The sequence below is a fragment of the Euleptes europaea genome, chromosome 9 (assembly GCF_029931775.1).
Source record: "Euleptes europaea isolate rEulEur1 chromosome 9, rEulEur1.hap1, whole genome shotgun sequence".
NCBI lineage: Eukaryota > Metazoa > Chordata > Lepidosauria > Squamata > Sphaerodactylidae > Euleptes > Euleptes europaea.
Window position 1 is genome coordinate 72,467,516 of NC_079320.1, and position 18,619 is coordinate 72,486,134.

Here is an 18,619-nt window from a genome sequence, read left to right on the forward strand (position 1 = left end):
GGAAGCCACAGCCCTCAGCAAGAACTGAGCAAGTCGGTTAAACATGTTTTAAGGTAAAGGTCTCCTGTGCAAGCACCGGGTCATTCCTGACCCATGGGGTGATGTCACATCCCGACATTTTCTTGGCAGACTTTGTTTATGGGGTGGTTTGCCAGTGCCTTCCCCAGTCATCTTCCCTTTACCCCCAGCAAGCTGGGTACTCATTTTACAGACCTCGGAAGGATAGAAGGCTGAGTCAACCTTGAACTGGCTACCTGAAAACAACTTCAGTTGGGATTCTGCTCAGGTTGTGAGCAGAGCTTGGACTGCAGTACTGCAGCTTACCACTTTGCGCCATGGGGCTCTTTAAACATGTTTTGGAGGCCATTAATTCATACAGTCGCCATAAGTTGGAAGTGGCTGGACAGCACTTAACACACAGTGGGGTGAATTGAATTGTGTCCAGGGCCCCAAACCCAGCTAAACCCAGCTAAATTAAGGCTGCTACCTACAGGTAAGTAATTGTCATTGAATTCATTGGACTGAGTAAATGACCAGTTGGATCATTTCCATCTCCTAGGGGGGGAAATTAAACAAGTTTGTCGTGATTAACTCAGAACTCATTGATTTCATGGGGCTTAGTCATAAATCACTTTTGCTGGGTCAGGGCCGGGAATCTACCATGAATGATTGTGTGCCTGAACTGGTGGGGATGCAAAAATATCAGCTTGTTATCAATCTCCCAGCTATGTTTCATTATAGTCCTGATTCAAAAACCTCCCCTCTTTTTTTTGTGTGCTTTATTTAAACCTAACAAAGAGGAATGTTTGAATCCTGCAATATCTCTCTTCCGTGTGGGAATGTTGAGAAGGGAAGGCAATTTCCCCTTCTCGTAAAATACATTCCTTTATGAACAGTTCCAGGTATTGTAGGCTGGTCACTGAATCCTTTGAAATCAGAGGGGGAAATTCAGACAGGTGAGGTAATACTTAAAAAAAAAAACTTTTCCAGTTAAAACTGGAATAAAATAACAAACCCTAAATCTCTCCCAGCGTGGTGTAGTGGTTAAGAACAGTAGTTTGGAGCGGTGGAGTCTGATTTGGAGAACTGGGTTTGATTCCCCACTCCTCCACATGAGTGGCAGAGGCTAATCTGGTGAACCAAGTTGGTTTCCCCACTCCTACACATGAGGCCTGCTGGGTGACCTTGGGCTAGTCACAGCTCTCTTCGAGCTCTCTCAGCCCCACCTACCTCACAGGGTGTCTGTTGTGGTGAGGGGAAGGGAAGGTGATTGTAAGCTGGTTTGAGTCTCCTTAACTGGTAGAGAAAGTCGTCATATAAAAACCAACTATTCTTCTTCTTCCCTCTCTTCTCACCATTCTCATTCTTCTTGTTGTCCATGTGGGAGTCAATCTCTTTATATACTAAATGCAATGATCTCATCAATTTCTTCTTTAAAAACAAAGACAATTTATAGGTCAGACTCCCCAGAAAAATACCAGATTGTTGGTTTTATGTAGGCTAGCAATCTTAATCTGGACTCAGTGCGTCAAATCTGATGAGAGAACCAGCTTATTCTCAGCAACTCTTGTTTGTGCTTGGCATATGTGATGAAGTTGCCCACAGATTTGTCCGTAAGTGTGAATTGCAATATGGTGTTGATTTCGCTGACATGAAAACTATCCGGACAGGAAATTTACTCAGATGGGTCATGCCCGTGTTCTTTTGTTGCACAGAAATCTCAAACACCTTGATTGCACACTGTGTTTGTGAATTTAGAATTAATCTTTCTTTCTTTCTTTCTTTCTTTCTTTCTTTCTTTCTTTCTTTCTTTCTTTCTTTCTTTCTTTCTTTCTTTCTTTCTTTCTTTCTTTCTTTCTTTCTTTCTTTCTTTCTTGCCTTTCTCCCCAATGGTGACCCAACACAAGAACCCTTTGAGGTAGGTTAGATTGAGAGTGTGTGACTGGCCCAAGGTCACCCAGCAAGCTTCCATGGCACAAGAGGGATTAGAACCTCGGTCTCCCATATCCTAGTCCAACACTTTAACCACCAGATCACGCTATGAAATATGATATTTCTATCAGATGTCTTTTGAACTATGCCTATTAAAGGTTAATGATGATGATGATGATGATGATATTTCTATCACATTATTCACTTCATAAACAAAAACACAAGGCAATAGGAATGATCTCACTGGATTGGACTGCTAGTCTAACATCACTCCGATAGAAATGCTATTTACTTCTGAAAATTTTAAAATACTTTATTTAGGGTTGCCAGGTCCATCTTCGCCACTGGCGGGAGGATTTTGGGGTGGAGCCTGAGGAGGTCGGGGTTTAGAGTCCAATTGCCAAAGCAGCCATTTTTTCCAGGGGAACTGATCTCTGTCGCCTGGAGACCAGTTGTAATAGCAGGAGATCTCCAGCTTGTACCTCGAGGAAGCAAACCTAACTTTATTTGAGCAGGAAACCTCACATTTAGGTCTTTTGGCAAAACTCAGTGTCAGCTTTAGGATGGAAAGAACTGGATAAATTTCACAATTCTTAGTGAAATTCTTTTTGCTTCAATAGAATTTTGCCTACGGAGCTCTCAAATTTGCCTACCAGTATTGTGGCAACTATAATCCCCTCGTCTCATGTTTCCAAAAAGTACAGCAGACACTCAACTTGGCCTACTTTACACATATTATTTATTTCTGTAAATGTGTGCAGGCTTAACATGGGTTTTAATAGGCCAAAACGCACTTGGTATGTGGTTACAGAGATCAACCCTAGGAAATGCCATTGTGCTGTTTTAATGTTTTTAAATATTTTAACCTTTACTTAGCGCTTCTAATAAATTATATTTTTAGTATGTGTATATATACTATATATATATTCTACCCAACCTTGGGTACCCAGCTTCTGTTTTCAGGTTGGGTTTTATTCCCCTCTTTTTTCTTCCACATATGTGTAGACATGACCATGTAGATTCAAGAAGCAGGTTGTACATTGAGATAATGAGATTATGACTGCACTTTTCCCCCATCAGCCACAAAAGCAGAAATCACCACAGCAGTTTCCATAATACTGGCAATTAGTTAGTGCCAGACAGTTTTGGTGACCAAGAAAAGGCAGAAGGCCAGGCTTCTAGTATTTATGCTAGGCCTGGCCAATTGAAAGGCTCCATACTGCTAACCAATACTAGAGGCTAAAGATGGACATTCCACTGATGCTTTTGTTCTGGCTCTAGCTGCCTGCGATTTCCTCCTTTGACCAGCAGCATAGGTGACATAATGGGTCCAACCAGCAAGGATTAACACTACACTGACCATCTCTGTGTTTCCTGACCCATTAGGGTTGCCAGCCTCCAGGTGGTGGCTGGAGATCTCCGGCTATGACAACTGATCTCCAGGCAACAAAGATCAGTTCCCCTGGAAAAAATGGCCACTTTGGCAATTGGACTCTATGGCATTAAAGTCCCTCCCCTCTCCAAACCTCGTCCTGCTCAGGCTCCACCATCAAAATCTCCAGGTATTTCCCAACGAGGAGCTGGCAACCCTATGACCCATATAAACATAAACACTAAGTTTTGGGTGCATTATCTGAATATCAAAAGAAAAAAATAGCTACCTCAGCCTCATTTTCTACAAGAATCTGCTACGATAAACCACAGGACATATTTATTGGTGACAGCACTACACACAGGTGTAGGGTGTTCATCTCAAAATATCAAGTTACAGTCCTGGTTCATGGCAATTCTTTTCCTCGTCAAGTACTTTCTGCTTATATTTTATGCCCATTCACATGAATAGCCTTAGCGCTGACTCCTAGTTTCTTGTATTGGGTGCCAAAATTTTACAAACTTGGCTTGGTCGCTGCTCTCCTTTTTAAAAAAACTAATTAAAAATGGAATATCAGAGCTCCAGAACAAATAGTCTCACAAAAGGGAAAAAGCCACCAATAGCTAAATAACTGCATTTGCTTGTATTCATATTCTGTTGTTCCTCCTTTCTTCCCTCTCTTGATTAAAATATAATTGCAAACTCAGCCAGACAGATACCTTTCGTCTGTTATTGTTGCTATTGCATGTGGTAGTCTATAACGTAACAGACACATCATTTGGTGATGGAAAGTGCCGTCAAGTCGCAGCCGACTTGTGGAGACCCCGTAGGGTTTTCAAGGCAAGAGTCAAACAGAGGTCCTTTGCCACTGCCTGCTTCTTCATAGCAACTCTGGAATTCCTTGGTGGTCTCCCATCCAAATATGAACCAGGACCAACCAACTTTCTGAGATCTGCCAAGATTGGGCTAGCCTGGGCCATCCAGGTCAAGTCAGGTACGATATTATTGAGCGGTTATTAACAACAGGGCACCCCAAATACTGACAACATAGTAATGTCAAAATTAAATTAGACGTTGAACTCATTCCATCAAGACACAATGACAATTGACACAATCATTCTCAGTTGAGTTGAGAATGTGAACTGAAAGGACCAATGCAGAATCTGACACACTGATTACATGGAAAAGTTACCCCATGTTGACCCCCATGCCACCTTTCTTCTCCTTTCAGCAGTTTTTCAGTAGTGTAGTACAGTGGAGTGTACAATCATATTCTTCTTCTGTGGAAGAAGTATACATTAACTGCTTTAGAAGATTTTTTCAGAGATGGGTCTTTTTTGCCATATGATGTGATCGTTGAGATAATGGAAGGGAAAAGACGGTGGCTGTTTCAGTATTTAAAGCTCTGCCATATAGCTTTTCAATTCTTAAGAGGTAGAACAGATTTAAGAAGCATGACAGGTTTCAAAAGTATGATGAAGGCCAGCTCATTTTATAAAAGAATCTCTGGTATATATTCTGTGTTGCTCAATCTAGATGGATTTGTCAACAGTTTTTTGAAAAGATGGGGAAAGGATTTGGGGCAAGAAATAAGGCAAGTTGCATGGAACTGGATATGGAAAAAGGTGTGGCCAAAATGGATTTCAATTAATTTCAGATAAAACTTTATAAAAAATACAGTTCCAGTGGTATCTTATGCCTCACCATCAATCAAGGATATATTCCACTCATACAGGCAAATGAAGGAATTGTTACCGAATGGGTCGCCTAAACTCCCGGACTGGTCATGGCAACCCCGATATGCAGGCACACGACTACTGTTCCAGCAGCGCGCACGTCCCACACGCTACAGGGACGGTCGCAGCACGCACCAGCGAAACTGACACAACCGCTCCTGTGTGTTCCGAGAAGCCAGCAGCTGAGAGACAGAGGCAAGGGCAACCTCCAGCGAACCTGAGAGACTCCATGTTCCTGTTCATCTCTGTTCCAGCCGCAGCCATTTCGTGGAAAGCAGACAGTCACGTAGTCAGTGCCAACATCCCCCCTCCCATTGCAACATCAACAGATCAATGGACAATCAGCAGCGATCCTGATATCAGCAATGAGTCGTTTTTCCAGCTATGCAGCAGCGATCCCCGGACGTTAGGAGAAATCACGCCTATTGTTCACGTTCGCTAAGCACATCAGCGTGATCCTCCCAGTTCCTCCTGGGCTGCACAAGCCACTGGAATTAGAATAGATTTCTAAATTCTCACTACCCCACCTCAGTAGCCGACCATTAAATCCCTTGTCACCTTTTATCACCTGGGAACCTAGGAGGGTAATCCAATCACCCCACCCCCAGACATATATCAGGGGTACCCACAGACCATAACCTTACCTTAGATCTTTCCTGGCATACTCGCTGTTACTCTGTTGGTTTGGTTTTGCGCAGCCTGACCACACTCCCTCCCGCCTCGCTGGCTGAGTCTATGGGAACCCTCTGCCCTCGCCCTTGCTATTATTTTCTGCTATCTTAGTCTATTGGAGCTTGGGACAACTCCTCTACAGGAAAGGTATCGTATCACCCGTCATCGAACCCTGCCACATTGGCGACTGTCACTGTATTACTCTCTTTGAATTTCCTAGATTCTCTGTACATTTGTGTTGCACCATTGAATGAAAGAAAACATAAACTCTCTTAATTCGAAAACCCTTGTCTGTCGTTATTCTATAGTCACAGTTTATGGGCTCTGGTATAGTTGGTTGATCTCGCTATATAAATATTGTAGTTTCCTATTGCTCAAGCTAATTTCCCCATTTAAAAAGAGCAATTCGGGCAACAATCTGGGGTGCTTAAGTTCAACTTAATACATATTTTTTGGAGCTGTCCATTGGCCAAGACATTTTGGGTTCTAATTACTGAGGAAATAAATATTATGATGGGATATTCATTACCATTTGCAGCTAAGATAATATGATTATGTTATTTAGAAGGGAGAGATTTGGAAATAGATTTGGAAATGGTTCTTGTACTTTTAACAACAGCTAAAATGTATATAAAAGTGGGTTGGAAAAAACCTGATTTGTTGAATGTGAAGGAAAGGTGTTTGAGAATATGAAAAGTATTATTATTGATAAAATTAACATATTATGTGAGATTTAAAGATCTGACAACTTTTTGGAGAAATGGTCTTTGTTTATTCACTGCTGGAATGATAGTCCAAGATAAGACCACATCTTGAGTGAATTTGGGTGAGATATAAATGTTGAGATTAAACAGAATCAAGGGTGCTCTGGTATCAGCATTGTATTGCTGATATGACATTTGACTGTGTGAAATTACTAACGGTTGTAAAAATTGTATTGTAATACTCTATTGTTATTTCGGGAGGGAAGGCAGCATGGTATAGCTGCATCTTGTCAGATCTCGGTAGCAAAGCAGGGTCAGTACTTGGAAGGGAGATCTATAGTGAGGACCCTGCCGAGGAAGGCAATGGCAAACCACCTCTGCCTTCTCACGTGCCTTGAAAGCCCCTTGCTGGGGTAGCCATAAGCCAGCTGTGACTTGATGGTGCACTTTATGCACACGTTGTTGTTTCATGTCGATACAATTAAAAATATATATTTTTCAAGTGACAAGTTCTACCATCAAACAACTCAATCCATACGTTCAGCACTCCATTGGTCCACTTAAACAAAGAAAGAAGCAAAACGTGGATGAAACTCAGAAAAAACCCTATGAATTGATTAAAAGGAACCCTAAAAAAATGTGTTGGTTTGTTTGTTTAAAGTAACTGTATTCAGTCTTTCCAAGGGTTCAGACGTCTTCCAACAAAAATAATGAGCAAAACATTATACAGAATAATAAAGGCCATAGATATATAAATGCTTATTTCAGAAATAATTATCATTAAACATGATTTCCTCTCCAGCAGTAGGACTACAAAACCAGAGATGCCAACTGAACATCGACTTTTTGGAAGGGTTTGCATCCCCTCCGAAATGCTACAAAAGCATTACAGCTTCAGCAGTATTTAGAGAAGTCATTCTGTAACCTTGGAGCAATTGTGGTAGAAACTCAGCTGCTTGCTCCAAATGTCCACACCTTGTGTGACATTGGCACACAAAGCACAGCCTGTACCACATAAACAGTGGATTACATTCACATAGGGAAATGCAGTGTCTGATTATGTGGGACTCTGCCCATTAACAGATTAAAAAGTAAGAGCAATTTATTCCAGAAGCTTATTGGGCAGCCTTGTGATTGCTAAGAAATTAGCTGAATAGGTTCTCACCTCCAGACGTCAAAGCGGGCATTCATGTCAGTGGTCAGGACCAGTAACTTCATGTTTTAAGGCCCAACACAAACAACAGAAACACCTGATTATTCCTCTAATGTAGAAATCAGTGACTACTACCCCCTGGGTAAAATCTGGTCTATTGTAAGATACCGTCTACCTTTCCCCTCAGTTGCCAGCTTCTGAGACAAAAGAATAAGAAGAGTTGGTTTTTATATGCTGATTTTCTCTACCACTTAAAGAAGAATCAAACTGGCTTACAATCACCTTCCCTTCCCCTCCCCACAACAGACACCCTGTGAGGTAGGTGGGGCTGAGAGAGCTCTAAGAGCTGTGACTAGCCCAAAATCACTCAGTTGGCTTCATGTGTAGGAGTGGGGAAACAAATCCAGTTCACCAGATTAGCATCTGCCGCTCATGTGGAGGAGTGGGGAATCAAACTCCAGATTAGAGTCCACCACTCCAAACCACCACTCTTAACCACTACACCACACTGATCTCCATAAAATGCTGCCCCGGTGAATGACATGGGGGGGGGGAGGTGCAGCAGGAAGTTAGAGTTGGCAGAAATTGCCAATTTAGTCTGGATCCAACCCAATAACATTTGACACTAGGCCATTTCTGAATATGGAGGTTGGTTGTTATCTGCATCTCCAAGGTCATAATGGCTTTCCAGCAAAAGTAATGTCTGACAAGGATTCTAAAGCAATCTCTGTTTTGTTCTCATTGGAGTCAGGATACTGCACCACAATAAATAATTTGATGAGGTAACATCTTAGTGGTGGATTATAACTATTTAACATGTATAATCCCTCCATTTTGTTTTCCTGTTTTGGTATTCTGGCTAAGGTTGTGCAAAAAAAGATTTTCGGTAAATTTTGGGTTCGGGTTTTTTTTGCCTGATTTTTTTTTTAGTAAATAAGCTGAATACCCATACCGGTAAATATAGGTATTCCGCTTTTTTTCGGGTTTCCTGAAAAATTCGGGCCCATTCTAGTCAATGGGCATTTTTTTGAAGCTCGGGGGGGGGGGGTTGGAGGTAGAGTCCCCAAATTTGCAACATGCCTGCAAGGGACTCTCTTTCGACAGTCACCAAAGTTTGGGACAGGGGGGTCAATTTTATGGGCTGGCAAAGGGGTCACCCCCATCCCCCAGGCATTTGCTAGCCGAGCTGTCCATCAGGTTCAAAGTTCAGTGTTGCTGCGGACTGGCAGAAAGAAGCAATTCCAGGCTGGTGCCTCAAAGTCTGGGGTCTGCCTTCGTTTCTGGGTTGCTTTACATGGTGTCTATGCAAATGAGCTGCCAAATGGAGGAGAAAGGCTTAAATGCAAGAGAAATAAGGCACAGAAAACATTCCTTTTGGTGGCAAATGACATCCTGAGAGCAGTCCTTTATTGGGGTCATGAAAAATCTGATAGAAAGAGATGGTCGCCGTGTGGGGAAACGAAGCCTCTACTCGGGGCGGCCTTCATTTTTAGAGCAGGTTTTCGGGGGGGGGGTTGAGATCAAAGCCAGCCAAAGTCTCGACCACGAGAGCTCTCTGAAGGAGATTGCTTGTCCATGTAGATGAAGAAATCTCCTTCAGAAGCCTGGTGTTGTCAGCAGCTGTTGAAGCTGGCTCTTTTTAGCTGGAGGGTATATCCCTCTGACTCTTCTGCTTGCAGACTAGTCTTCTGTTGGGTGATATACTTGGAAAGTTGGTCAGACCACATTGGCTCCAATTAAATGATCCCCATCTCAAAAGGGGTCAGTCAAAAAACCAGGCACAAAGTCAGAGGCACTTTCTATCATTGTTGGTGGACATGTAAATCGGTCCAGAAATATTGGAAGAAAATACATAAGAACGTAGAAGGCATTATCGACCAAAAGATAATATATGATCCTAAACTATATCTATTGAATAAAACTCCGGATAACATTGACAAGGATCAACAAGATATGCTAAAATACTTAATTACAGCTGCAAGAGTAGTTTTAGCATCTCTATGGAAAACAAGTAGAATACCACAAATCGAGATTTGGATTGATAAAGCATACGAGTACATAACAATGGCACAGTTAACTGAAACATTACAGAAAGATACTCAACAACGAAATAGAGACAAATGGAAACCCTTCTATGAATACATAAAAACCAAAAATAATAATATAACCTTATAGACTCAGCAGATTCATACTTGAAATCAAACTTCATCAGTTAATAATGTAAGGTACTATGACACTTTACAAAGGGGCAGTACTACTAAATATATTAACACTGTATAATATCTATGTATTTATTTATTTATATATGTATATATCTTTTTTTTCTTTTTTTCACCCCATTACCCTTTTTTCCTTCTGTATCCCATTTACTATTAAAAACCAATAAAAATATTTATATTAAAAAAACCAGTAAAAAAAAAAAGAAAGAAAAAGGGGAGAAAGCACAGAGCCATGCCTCTGAGCAAAGGTGAATAGCTGAACCCGAAAAGCTGAATATCTATTCAGCTTTTTCGGGAATCGCCTATTTGGCTTTGGCTTTATCTACAGGTTTTGGTGTTCACTAAACCCGAATCCCAAAATTTACCAAAATGGCTAATTTCAGGTTTATTTTTGGTTTGGGTTTATTGATATGCACAACCCTAATATGGGATTTCTTTCAGATGAAGGGTTAAATTTAGCAAACTTTAGTAGGTATGGGTTTGACTTTGAAACAAGGTGCTGGAGGCCATATCTTACCTGACATGTTGTATTGTGAATTTCGAATAAGGGTGTGGGAGGTCTAGCCTTACTTTCTTTGTAATCTACACAGGTGTGCACAGAACTTCAAAGCCAGCGACAATCAAGTTTACATCTGGAAAAAAACTCCTCAGTCATCCCACACACACAAAAATCTGCTCCCCTTGTTTAAGCTCTTAGAATGAATGTCTACAGGTCTCCTCCTTGGTGCCTGAGATGCTTATCAACCTGCAACAGATTCCTGCAGGTAGCCATGTTAGTCTGTTGCAGCCAAAACAATACAGTCTCATGGTACCTTAAAGTCAACAGCTTTACTGTGGTGTAAACTTTCACGAGCCAGAGCTCACTTTGTCAAATGCATAAAGTATTGCATTCAACTGGCGGAGATAAGAGACACAGACACAAGGTTACAAACAGAAGGGAGGGGTTGGGTAGGAAAGCTGTTATTGCAAGACAGTGGGGGTTACCACACTTTGTATTCCCAGCGATGTATTAAGAGTTTGAAAATGTTATAAAAAACATTGCTTTAAAAGGGTTTTTGGATACCACGGCTTATAAATGGTTGGAAGACGTCTTCACAGCTAAAGGGGCCAAATAAAGTGTGAACCGTATTTTTTATAACGTTTTCAAACTCTTAATACATCAGTGGGAATACATAGAAAGTGCGAACAGTATTTTTTATAACATTTTCAAACTCTTAATGCATCGCTGGGAATACAAGTGCAGTAACCCCCAGTGTTACAAGATAGAGTTTATATTACATAACCCCACATAGCACAATGCAAACAAGATCCAGTGAAAAGAGGAAGCAATCCAATCAGAAAAGGCTTCTCACACACAACATTTGAAATTCTAAGGCATATTAATCACCACCTTATATTTTCAAATTCATTTAAATTAAACTAATCAAGCATGTTGTTTGAAAGTCCTTGCTTCAGAAGCTGCATTATGGTCCATTTGGCATTCCCACCTCAAAAGCCAAGGGTTTAGAACATCATTGGACTTAAGACTGAGATTGTATGAATATATACACTAACTCACATTGCAAAGGCTTCACATTTGGTTGAACGGAGATAAAGCCAACAAATAGTGTTTTTGTTGGAATTTTCCTTCTTCTGAAAATGAGGTTGGAAGTCAAGCTGATATTTGAACCTGAAACATGGAATTTTGCCCTGGAAATGTGTACCACTATTGTGTTATAAAGGAAAAGCAACAACACAGAGAGATGACCAGTGGGTTAATTCAGCCAAGGGGCTGGAGGCCATGTATCTGTTCCACTAATGGTGGCAGCTTTGTCCAGTGCCAGTTGTCTTCCTACATAAGAACATCAGAAAGGCCATGCTGGATCAGCCCAAGGTCCATCATGTCCAGCAATCTGTTCACACAGTAGCCAACCAGGTGCCTCTAGGAAGCCCACAAACGAGACCACTGGAGCAGCATTGTCCTGCCTGTGTTCAAAAGCACCTAATATAATAGGCATGACCATCTGATCCTGGAGAGAATAGGTATGCATCATGACTAGTATTAGTAGCCATGAATAGCCCTCTCCTCCATTAACATGTCCACTACCCTCTTAAAACCTTCCAAGTTGGCAGCCATCACCACACCAGTTGCCCACCAAATCCACTCACCTGGCAACCCTAAATACTAGGGTTGCGACACAGAGGCAGGCAATAGCAACCCACCTCCGAAGGTCTCTTGCCTTGAAAACCCCACCAGGGTCGGCATAAGTCAGAGGTGAATTGACGGCCAGGCACTAGCTGAAGATTGACCTCCAGGTACTAGCTGCTATTAGAACTGATCTCCAGCCGATAGAGATCAGTTCACCTGGAGAAAATGGCCACTATGGCATTGAAGCCCCTCCTCTCCCCAAACCCTGCCCTTCTCAGACTCCACCCCCAAAACCTCCCGCCAGTGGCAAAGAGGGACCTGGCAACCCTGCCTGAAGGTCAAGCCAGGAAGAGCCAGGCACTGCTCTGCTATTAAGGTTCTTTTATGTATCTGTATATTGTTCATTTTACGTTTTTCCTGAAAGCATGGTAAACTTTTAATAACAACAAAAGCCCATAGTACCACACTCTGTTGTGGACATGACTTCAATCACAGCAGCTTTAGTTTTTGATTTAGTGTGCAATCCATTACTATTGGTTGGTTTTTGCGAAGGAAATCCATGGGAGTAGAATGGCTTCCCTGGGCTGTCTGCGAGATGATAATAACACTTGTTTTCACACAAGAATTCAAACCTGGGAACTGGAATCTTCATCACTGCATTCAAGGCTTCGTAGGGCACTGTGCCAGGTTCAACCAAAGATAAACTTAACAAAACCAGGACAGTATTGAGATTCAATGATCTCAGTCTCCTTGGAGACCTGACTGTGTTGCAAAAACACAGGCTTGACTTGTGCAGATGTACAAGGCGGGATATCCATTCATATGATGGCCTCAGCAGGGTGTGGCCTTCATGTCTGGGGGATGTGCCAAGAACCCACTGGGTGTAAATCTTATCGGCTGAAGGAAGCTGGCTGCCAGTGTGAGATGAGCAGTCACATGGCCCTCACTAACCAAAAGCGCTTGGGAGTTTCATTATTTCAGTGAGAAAACTTTAGTTTGGGAAGCAAAACTAATGACAGAATGGGGAAAAATTCAGGGAGAAGGAAGGGAAAAAAATGAAAGTTAGTGTTTTAATAACCAGAAGTTTGCAAAGGCTCTAGAATTTGTTATTCCTCAAGATTTAGGGTTGCCAAACTCCAGGTACTAGCTGGAAATCTCCTGCTATTACAATTGATCTCCAGCCGATAGAGATCAGTTCACCTGGAGAAAATGGCTGCTTTGGCAATTGGACTCTATGGCATGACCGTTTGAGACCGTAGCAGACATAAGTTTTGGAGCCCTTCATAGGCCAATGAGTCTGGTGGTCCCATAAAAATAAACAACATAAAACGCTGGCTGACGAAGCCAATGTATATTGGCGAAAACTCCACACATCCGGAAGGCGTTTCCGTGCATCATCCGGGCACTTCATGCTACGTTCGAGCAATTTCTTTACGCCTAGATTTCAGTCATTGAACTGGTTTTCATCATTTAGCCTACGGCATATTTCACTATTGAATTGAAACTACTTGTTCTTGAGGCTTGCTAGAGGCTTGTTATTGAATGAAACGATCTGTTCTTGAGGCTTGTTAGCCCACTTTGTTAGAATTTTGTCCCCTTTGAGGGTTGTATGTATATATGTTTATATCTTACTTGTTTGCACATATTCACAATTGTATATATGATTTTTCATTGTTGTAAATTTCACCTTGTTTAATTGTCATGATGTTTTGTAATTAATGAAACAAACAATTGATTGTTGGCCGCATACTGATTTTTTGTAGCAATCAACTTTGCAGTACTGGTGGTATTTTTTAGTAAACTCCAGGTACTAGCTGGAGATCTCCTGCTATTACAATTGATCTCCAGTCGATAGAGATCAGTTCACCTGGAGAAAATGGCCGCTTTGGCAATTGGACTCTATGGCATTGAAGTCTCTCCCCTCCCTAAACCCACCCTCCTCAGTCTCCACCACCAAAATCTCCTGCCGGTGGCAAAGAGGGACCTAGCAACCCTAATAATTGGTTGATTATTGGTCTTCAATAATCAGTAACAAACTCCACCCTCTTCAGGCTCCGCCCCCAAAATCTTCAGGTATTTCCCAATCCGGAGCTGGCAACTCTACCTACATCTCTTGCCAACTCATTGGTTTTGCCCCATGAACACTGTTTATAGACAACAGGCCTATGGTACTAGATAGGTGTCTTTAAATGCAAAAACTCTTTATTTAAAAAAGTGACTATTTGACATCAAGAATGTTGTGATATATTAAGAAATAATAACTTGGATTAAAAATAATCAGCAATAATCAAATATTATCTTAAAATATACTGCTCTTTAGCAAGTTAACCTCGAATGTATTCAACAGTAGGCCTTTACATCTTGCTGAACTGTTTCCCTGGGAGATGGCTCCCACACTTGGCTCTTTTCTCAATTTGTGGTTTACTGTAGTCTGAATTGTGCCGGATGATTCAGGGCAGGTGGACGGATGATTCCACTGAACGGCCTTCAGATGTCTTCCAACTTAGCAATGCCACACACGATCTTAAAAAAGACTGGCACTCAAACAGCAAACAAAGAGATGAGGCTACACCTTTTGGCATACAGGATCACAGCAGTGGCACATTTTTAAAAGCATTTGTTGTGGTTACCTTTTATAGCTCATAATAACATGAGATGCTAACTGGTTCATTTAATGAACTGAGTATAGCGAGTGCATGGAGGGCGGGGGATCAGGGCCGCCACCCCAAACTCCAGGATAGGGCTGCCAGCCCCCACTGGGGGCAGAGGAACATCCACCCCCAGGCCCTGCTCCCCGTCACTGATCAACCTGCCAGTGGGGGGACTTACCAGCAGTGGAGGAAGGCCTAGGCCATAGGGTTGCCAGGTCCCTCTTCTCCACCAGTGGGAGGTTTTTGGGTAGGGTTGCCAGGTCCCTCTTCGCCACTAGTGGGAGGCTTTTGGGGCGGAGCCTAAGGAGGGCGGGGTTTGGGGAGGGACTTCAATGCCTAAGAGTCCAATTGCCAAAGTGGCCATTTTCTCCAGGTGAACTGATTTCTATTGGCTGGAGGTCAGTTGTTATAGCAGGAGATCTCCAGCTATTACCTGGAGGCTCACAATATTATACAGCACTCTAGCTCAATAGAAATTATAAATGTATAATTATTCAATGTTCAATAGCCTATAGGCGGCTAAAATAATATTATAACCAATAGTACAAGAAGGCTACTATAAGAAAATTTTAATGTGTTAAATTCACACAAATAAAACATAACCAAAATGAGAACATTCCCATTCTGTAGATAATGAAAAAAATGCCAAAGGGTTATATTCACCCAACTGTATTAAAGGAAAATTCCTTTGATAAGTCTTAGTCAGTTCAATCCAGGTCATTCCTGTCTGGGCTGAAAAGAACAAGCCGCTCCCGTCGGGACAATCTGTTCATCCACGGGGCTCCCGCCAGAGTCTCCGTAGAAAAATATCTAGTCAGCTCACCATTAGTAGATCATTGGATTCAACAAAATCATAGAAATGACGACCTGTCCTTTTTTGTATTATGGTTATATAAACAACGCCCCTATCAGCTACAAAATGAACAGAAAATCATCCTGCAGAATGAAATGACATTCTTCTACCTCTTCAAAACCTTAACCCCACATGGACTCAATACGGAGTTTGATTTATCATGCTTTGTTTAAACTGTAATTGCATTTATATGATATAGATGTCGGTCCCCTTTAAGAAAGTAATGTAAGACCTAATAATTTCTCTGCACCTGAAAACTATTTAGGAAATGTGTGTTGTAAGATTAGTATGGATACTCCTAGGAACCTACTAAGGTCGACCATGAGATTCTGTATCATTTACTCTAAGGTATGTTATACTGATTTATATTAAGGAGATTGTTTAATAATATTAGAAACACAAGGTGGTTATTGTGATAGAAAATATCCCTGTTCTGTAATGATTGTAATTTATGTTTATTGAAATATTGGAATGTAAACCGAATGACGAGCTGAAAAAAGCGGATTGAAACGTATCTGTTATCCGGAAAACCCGTCCTCTCATTGGCTTCTGGTCCCTTTTGGGACATGATACTTTGAATTGTCCTACCTTGGAATATTGCTACTTTGTTTACCCTGGAATAAAAGGGATAAAAGTGCTTTTGGCATGAGTTATACGCTGATATCAAGCACACAGGTGAAACTGACTAGATATTTTTCTACGGAGACTCTGGCGGGAGCCCCATGGATGAACAGATTGTCCCGACGGGAGCGGCTTGTTCTTTTCAGCCCAGACGGGAATGACCTGGATTGAACTGACCAGGACTTACCAAAGGAATTTTCCTTTAATACAGTTGGGTGAATATAACCCTTTGGCATTTTTTTCATTATCTACAGAATGGGAATGTTCTAATTTTGGTTATGTTTTATTTGTGTGAATTTAACACAGTAAAATTTTCTTATAGTAGCCTTTTTGTACTATTGGTTATAATATTATTTTAGCCGCCTATAGGCTATTGAACATTGAATAATTATACATTTATAATTTCTATTGAGCTAGAGTGCTGTATAGTATTGTGAATATCGTTTCCAGCACTTATATAGTGTGTATTCTCTGATATATTACCTGGAGGCTGGCAACACTATTTTGGGGGAGGTGCCTGAGGAGGGCGGCATTTGGGGAGGGGAGGGACTTCAATGCCATAGAGTCCAACTGACAAAGCGGCCATTTTCTCCAGGTGAACTGATCTCTATCGGCTGGAGATCAGTTGTAATAGCAGCAGATCTCCAGCTACTGCCTGGAGGTTGACAACCCTACTAGGCCACTGTCCCTGGCAACGTCACTTCCTGCATGCACTTCTGGCAACATAGTGACGTCACTTCTGGTGCACTCTAGAACTGACGTCACCACATCACCAGCGATGATATCTTAGGCCTCTCTCTGCTGCTGCTAAGTCCTCCCCATCCTACACTGGTTGTCAGGGGTAGTATTGCCAGGTCCCTCTGCTCCACTGGCAGGAGGGCCCAGCCAGGGAGGCCATTGCCCCAGATTCCCTTCATCCCCCAAGGACTGGGGGTGGGGAAGGATCAGGGTGAAGCCCCTCCTCACCCTGTTCACAGGCTCTTCCTGGACTGAGACCCATAAAAAGGAAACACTGGATGGCACCGCAGCCCCCGACTCTGTCCCGGCACCGCCAGAGCCTTGACACTATTTCTAGGGTAGCCAACCTCCAGGTGGTGACTGGAGCTCGCCTCGGATTACAACCCCTCTCCAGGCAACAGAGGTTGGTTCACCTGGAGAAAATGGCTACTTTGGAAGGTGGACTCTATGGCATTATACCCCACTGAAGTCCCTCCCCTCCCCAAACCCCGCTGTCCTCAGGCTCCACCCCCAGAATCTCCAGGTATTTCCCAACACAGAGCTGGCAACCCTAAGTATTTCTTTCGCTGTTCGCTGTTAGATTTATGTGATCTACACCCAGATTTATCTGTTTGACTTAGTGCTTCTGCTTTAATTTTTTTAATTGGGTTTTGTGTTTATTGGCATGGCAAAGTGAATAACAGAGCAACCCGAAGAACCTTTTCCTGGGAGTAAGATCCGTGGAAGGGATCCAAGTAGGAGTCTGAGTAGGCGTGTGTAGGTTTGCTCTCTACGGGCCAAACTAGACATGACAGCATCCCTGGGTCTGAACCAGAGACGCCCCCCCCCCTCAGCTTTTTTGGCATTTGAAAAGGCATGTGGGACACACACACACACACACACACACACACACACAAGTGCCTCATTCAGCCTCACTGCAGATCCAATATGAGGCTGTTGGGAGTATTTTAAATCTCAAGTGTCCAGCTCTAAGATGGCATTGTTGGATCCAGGTCAGACCCAGGAACACCGTCACATGTACATGTACAAGTAATAATTATAAAGCAATTTCTCATCACCCATGAACTTATTGGGACTCATTATTATTTCCAGGAATTTACACCAGCCTAGCCGCCACTAAATTAATAAAAATGCCACTCCTTCCTTGTCTGTCATTAGAACTATCTGTTTATCTCAACTTCTTTGTTTCTTTCATAGGCTGAGGCAAAGTCTGCTTCTGAAAAGGGAAGATCCCTTCACTTGGCTGTGGGTTTACATCCTAATAAACATTGATTTGTGTCTCTAGCCTAGGCCTTCATGTGATAAATATGGTTGCCAGGTTGTTTGGACTGGTGGGCGTGGGTGTGCGCAACGCGATTACATCCCTTCTGGTTTGCACCTGGAAGCACTGCATCACGGCAGGCTGCTTTACCACTCAAACCACCAAAACGTCGCTAGCAATGCGGCGCTTCCAGGTGGAAACCGGAAGTGACGTAACCGTGCAGTGCGCAGCCACGCACGCAATCCCTGCCCTAGCTCTGCCCCAAAAATCTCCCACCAGAGGAGAGGGGGGACCTGGCAGCCCTAGTGATAAAACACAATTTGTTGACCCCATTTTTGTGTCCTTAGTTCTGATGCCTGCACTATGCCTGAGGCATAAAGTTGGATGTTTACATGCTGAGAGTTCAGTGTTTATTCCTTCTACACACTCTTTTTTAACCAGGAAATTGGGAAACAAAGCTGAGTCCTATAGCACTTCCAGTGTAATCCTGTGAAGAGTTACTCCAATCTAAGCCCATTGATTTCACTTTTAAAGACTTAATTTGTTTTGGCGTATTCTTGGGTTAGATGGCAGCCTGCT